This window comes from Bradysia coprophila, chromosome IV, assembly GCF_014529535.1.
Source record: "Bradysia coprophila strain Holo2 chromosome IV, BU_Bcop_v1, whole genome shotgun sequence".
Taxonomy (NCBI): Eukaryota; Metazoa; Arthropoda; class Insecta; order Diptera; family Sciaridae; genus Bradysia; species Bradysia coprophila.
Window position 1 is genome coordinate 5,296,996 of NC_050738.1, and position 6,744 is coordinate 5,303,739.

The window sequence follows — 6,744 nt, forward strand, 5'->3', positions numbered from 1 at the left end:
CAAAATCTAATTCGCTTTTGATGACATGAAATATTTTTGATAGACACAGGAACGGCGACGACACATTTCTGATTTGAATCTAATTTCGATTGAGAATTTCGGTTTTACGATTTCAATAAATTTCGACAGAACGATAAAAATTCAGTCGATTAAGTCACAATTAAAGTTACTCCTGTTCCATTAGAAAATGTAAACTTTTCCGAACCAAATATGTTGAACATGGAACGAAAGAAACAAATTGACTGCAATGCAGAGGATTTTCGCATGATTCATTTAAATTACCTCTGTAAACTATCCAGAGTTCAATTTTAAATGAACTTCCTCGAACGGTAAAATGTTGAAATGGTTTTTGCAATTTAATTTCCGCTCACTAGAATGAAATTAAATTGAGAAACGAGAAAATGGAATGGAAAATAATGTCAATGGAGGATGTAACTTTTCATAGAGAAAACAGGTAGACTTAATTGTCGTTCGGTTTATTTATTTAATCTATTTATTAAGCGTATATGGCTGTGATACTAGTAAATTTCCTTTAATACATTTATATATACAAATCGATGTAAATTTACATAATACACAAGCTAATGTTGACGTAAATCAATTAAATATTTCGGCTCAAATTTTGTCCTACAAGAAGAAACCCCATCGATCGGCATAAAGTGTTGCATAATGTAATTTCGTAACTGTCAAACAATTACTTTTGATTGTCTGTATACTTTAAGTAAAATTCGTATTCTAGTTTCAACCGTTTATAATGGTTACGTAAGTTTTTATATTGGAAAATTCTCTATTGAATGTTAAATTATACGAGCAAGAAACAAAACAAAAAACTTTATTGTAAGCCTCGGCATATTGTTAAGAATAATTTTTGTAATATTGGCATTAATGGTAGCTACTAGAGACTTTTAGAACTGAAAATAAAAATAATTGAAAATAAAATGAACACAAAGGATATTTCTTTTCAATGCTAGTGAAGGAACTGCTTCCGGGTATAATCATTTTCACTATAACAACGTAAGTAATCTGTGAAACAAATCAATCAGGTAAAAGAAACAGCCAAAAACAATCATAACATCATAGCTGGAGTGCTGTGGGGTAGTGATGGTCCATTGGGACTGGCAAAGCAATTACTTTTAGAGGGCACGTAGACCTAACATTTAAAAAGTCACTGCGACTTTTCGGATTCATTTACCCATGGCACTGAATTTGCAGATCGAAACATACATAATACAGCGCTAAAAATACTTTGTTCTCAGCTAAACATTTTTCTTTTTCAATTTCGTTTCCTCTGATAATCAATGGAAAGTTTCCTAAGAAAAAAGAAATTATTAAGCCAAGGGACAGTGAATAAAGAAACATCAACAAAATCGTGGCAAAGACCTTTGTACTGTACATGTGGTCGGTCTCTACATTACGCATCTAAGCATACAAAAAATTTGGTTTTCTACGAGCGTGAACGTGCTGAGCCGAAGGCTCTGCAGTGGTATCTACCATACAGGGAACGTCAGCTATATTCAGACATGGATTTCTCATACAACCAAAGTATTTTCACTTGCACGCAGATGGTAGTCGTAAAATTGTATAAAGACTTATAATCAGTGTTGTTTGAATGAGTGGATCAGCTGAAAAATTCATGTTTAAGTTGACTGATAAAAGGATGTGAAAATCTGATTGTCATCTGTTATCGACAACGACGACAATAGTAAACAATGTATGTCTGGTTATTGCGGTTTTTTATGGTAAAGTGTATGTTAAAACTAATGAAGTAGCAGATTTTGAGAAAACGGCAAATGAATCACGGTGGGGCTGACACCACCGTGTTCTTATTGAGTGACTTGAGTACTATAATGAACCACATTCAGTTCGCGGATCCATCCAGCCGTGTTGGAGAAGCGGCACTCATGGCCGTGTGGGACCGACGAGTCAATTTGAATACAGATTGTTATCGCAACGGATAGAGGGACTAATTCTAAGCTAATTAGTGTCAAAATGGCTTCCCTCGACAACCTGACCACGTAGCGACAGCCAGCTGAAGTCGAAATTTCGACATTTTCAAATCGTGATATGTCCAAGATAAAGAGAGTTTGAAACTCTTTGAATGAGGATATTGGTAGAGAATTCCATGCTCTATTAAACGCCGAGAATGGATTTTACAAAGTTTGTCTGAATTGTACAATATTTGAAAAATTTTATTTTCACCCTCCTCGGCAAAACTTGGACTTCTCTGTAATAAAGGTTGACCCTGTCTGCAACAAAAAACAATAATGCCTGATCAGCGTGCAGTCTAAGCTTTACAACGATACCACACTTGCCATACCAGCCTGACAACAAGTATCTGTTACGACATTTTGTTTGCAGCAAGGTCACTCTACTACGAAATTTTCAATTTATCATCTATCTTCAAGTGCCTGTTCCTCTAGGATTAGTGAAATTGTTTTCCATTCTTCATAAATAAGTGATTTAAGATATTTAAAGCAAGTCTTACATTAATTACGTGTATCAGGAGTCGGTTAAAGCTGATTTTCACATATTTTTAGGGTATATTTCCACTAACTTTCGTACACTAAATCAATTAGAAAGACGAATTCTTTGCCTGCCAATTTAAGTCACGGAAGATCTAGCGTTAACGATAAGGATTCGGCGTGTAATTTGTTTGCACGATTCTTCGATTCAGTCTACCAGGATAGTGGAGATACTAGCGACATTTTTGACGATTTGTCGATTGACCGCCTACGTTTGAATGATGTCACAATCAGTGAATCGGATGTGAATTCTATTTTGAGCAGTTTCGATTGTAATAAGATGAGTAGTCCTGATAACATTCCGATAATTTTCTATGTTCGACTCAAAGATTCGCTGTCATTACCATTGTCAATTATTTTTAATAAATCGCTTTCTGAGGGTGTCTTTCCAGGTCTGTGGAAACTCAGCTTTATTTCACCAATCTACAAATCCGGAAAAAAATGTGACGTCACTAATTACCGTCCCGTTAGCATCATTTGCGCTAGCGCTAAGATTTTTGAGAAATTGGTCTTCCGTATGGTATTTGACTTCGTGAAATCATCAATCAGTTCATGTCAACATGGGTTCTTCTATGGGCGTTCAGTGCAGACTAATTTGGTACATCACATGACGTTTCTATGCCATAATGTTATGAATGGTGGGCAGGTAGACACGATATACACGGACTTCTCTAAGGCATTCGATATGGTGGACCATAGGCTATTGATCATGAAATTGCGCTCGTTTGGCATTGGTGGTACATTATTGGAATGGTTTAAGTCCTACTTGTCAAATCGCTCTCAATATGTGGTACTGGGTGACTCGAGATCTTTTCTAATGCGTCCGAAATCAGGAGTGCCGCAGGGATCAGTTTTGGGCCCGTTGCTGTTTTTGATTTTCGTCAATGACTTAGTGGAACAACTGAAAAGTAGCAGCCTTCAGTTAGCGGACGATCTGAAGATTTCCCGTAAAATCGAGTCCATTGAGGACTGCATTGCGCTTCAGGAAGACATCAATGCGTTGTGCCGCTGGTGCTGTTTCAACAAAATTCATTTGAACGTGAAAAAATGCTCAGTTCTTACGATGACTTTCAAACCGGTAAAAATGATCTACGATTATGTTGTCTCTGGCGATGTGTTGGAAAGAGTCTCAGTGAAGAAAGACTTGGGCGTCACCTTTGACGAGAAATTGAATTTCAACGAACACATTGACAGAGTTACAAGGAAAGCGTATCAGATGTTGGGATTCATCTTCCGTTCTTGCAAACGGTTCCGTAAACCTGAGAGTATCATTACTTTGTACAAGGCATATGTTCGTAGTCAGGTGGAGTATTGCACCGTGGTATGGTCACCGATTTACCAGAATTCCATTGAGAAAATCGAGAGAGTTCAGAGAAAGTTTACGCGAATGCTTTATCGAAAGTTCAATTGGAATTACGTCGATTATCCACAACGACTTGCGCGACTCAAGCTTCCAATGCTTGAATCCAGGCGGTTCATTTCTGACGAAATTTTTCTCTACAAAGTGGTCAATGGTCGTTTTACAGTTGCCTTGGATAATGATGTGGTCTTGTACAATTCACGTCGTCCGAGTAGACACGAAGCTCCAACATTTTATCCGGCAACGTATGTATCGAACATCGAGAGTAATGCGCCGATTATAAGAATGCAATCTAATCACAATGGTCTTTTTAATAGCTTAGACATTTTTCATACGTCGCTTAGTTCGTTCAAGGCTAAAGTTAAGAATAAGTATGTCATGTGACCCATTCTCGGTTGTTGTTTTTTTTTCTTGTTGTCGAACTTGTATGTTACCATTGATTCTGATTTCCTTTTGATTATGTTCTTGTTATTTGTAATTTCTTTTTTAATGTTAATTCTGTTATTGGCTGTAACAGGCTGTTGAATTGATTCAATAAATAAATAAATAAATAAATAAATAACGGCTAGCGAAATCAGCTTTAACCGAGGACATTAAAGGGTCGTTGAAATAATGGTTGTACTGAGCTGTTGTAATTAAATTTATTTTTTATGGTACACTAGATTCAAAGAGTTCTACTTCGTGAGAACGATGTTTTTTATTTGAGATTATTGTCGAAATAATCTCCGATTTATCATGTATTTTTATGGTTCATAGATAATGCGACAGAAATCACCTTACATCTCCAAATCTCCAATAAAATTAATTGTTACGTTTTTCATCGTGCATACTCTCAACTAAATTATCTTGTATACATAGTAATTACACCAAAAATATTTGGTTGGTATGTATCAGGTTACCTGAATTATTAGGTGAGCCATTATTTTGTTCATCAGCGACTTTTCCCTATCAAGCGATTATAAATCTGAACAAGCTTTGAGTGTACTGAAAGACAAGTTTGTACAACAGTAGACGAAACAGTGATTTGATGTACATACATTCCTGTGTATAACACTAAAATATTTGCCAATAAACAGATTTGCATATCTACACACAGTTTAAAATCGATAATTTCCACAACATTGATTTCATGACTTCTTTAATAGTTCTTCTTTTGATACGAGTAAACGCTTTCCAAACGAGTAAACGCTTTCCAAACGAGTAAACGCTTTCCAAACGAGTAAACGCTTTACAAACTAGAAAACGCTTCCCAAACGAGCAACGCTTTTAACCTTTTGTAGACAACAGACACCACGCCTATCACCATCAATGAAAGTCTAGAACAGGTATGGTCGATCGGCGAATTCGTCTTAAACGCACTCACATTTTATGTCAAAATAATAAGAAAATTAGTGCGTTTAAGTACGAAAATCAAATTTTTATGTCCTCCGGGCGGACAATAGACCATACCTGTTTTACACTTTCATTGATCACCATCGAGTTTTGATCCAAATTATTTCAACAGATCGACTTAAAATCTTTTACTTCAATAGTTTTGTCGTTTATTTTGCAATATAAGGTTACATTAATCGGAACTTACGGTCTATTTTTGTTGGAGCTGTCGATAACAGATGACATATCCGTCCTTATAAGATAATCCGTTTCATTCGCGTTGTTCAATTTAATGTGGATGATTGTTCACATACAAAAACTGGAATTGCAAACGCCAGTGTAAATATATTCTCAATAATAAATTTATTTTTACATTTTGGAGAGCACACATAATGACTATTCGAATTCTTAAGCCACCTAATCCCTTCCTAATATGTCTCAACTTGAACATTTCAATAAACATTCTTAATCCAACCGAAGCTAGAAAAGCATCTCTCTATTAAAATCATTTTAAATAAAAAATAATTTTGTAAAAAACACATAAATTCTTCGAAATTACGAAACAATTTCGGATCAATGCTCAAGCAGCTTAGCAATTCAAGGAATTTGATCGTTTCATTGAAAAATAATTCGTTATTTTTTACCCACTTCGAAGAACAAAACCGTAAAGAAATTAAGTGAAATTCTTGATTCAAATGTCGCCAATCCATTGAATGTCACCGAATTAACAAAATTCCCGAAAACACCAAAAACCAAAAATCAACAATCTTTTATTGGCGCCGGTTCCGCCTTCATTACAATTCGATGTGACGAAATTGTAACAATCTAAAACTCTACGTAGACCACGACTCGGATGAAAAGAAATAATCGTCAGAGGAAAGTGTCTCCAGCGCTTTTTTTGTCGTCGTAGTTGTTGTGTTGTGTCGCTATTAAGACAACAAAGTCAACACAGTGTAAGTGGACGACACATTATTTATAAACTCGAAAAACGTTAAATAATAAATCTAAAATTATAAATTATTTTTTTTTACATTTTAATTGCGTATTATTTGATAAGTTAATAATATCCCGGTTGATGGTATTTTTGGCGCCCGGCTATTTTTAACATTTCTGAAGTGACAAAAAAATTATTTGCTGAATGGGATGCTACACAACATTTTTGTTAGTGGTTTTTGATTTCGAGTAAGAGCTGACTCCAACGCAATGCACTTAAAAATGGGTGGGGTTAAAGATCGTAGACGAACTTTAAATGAATTTTATGCGGATCACTTTGGATGCTCTAAGAAGAAGGACAGAAGAAACCCCTACCAAATTGGTACTACGAGTATACCCAAAGCACCTAGCAGGGCAATAGAGGTTTTACCACGTTAAATACGTAATTTTACGGTTACGAAAATTCATAGGGATTTGGGTAAAAATGTAACTTCTTCAGATTTTCGTGGGCGTAAAATGGATCTCAAAATTTGGTAGAAAATGTATTTGGAGTCTACT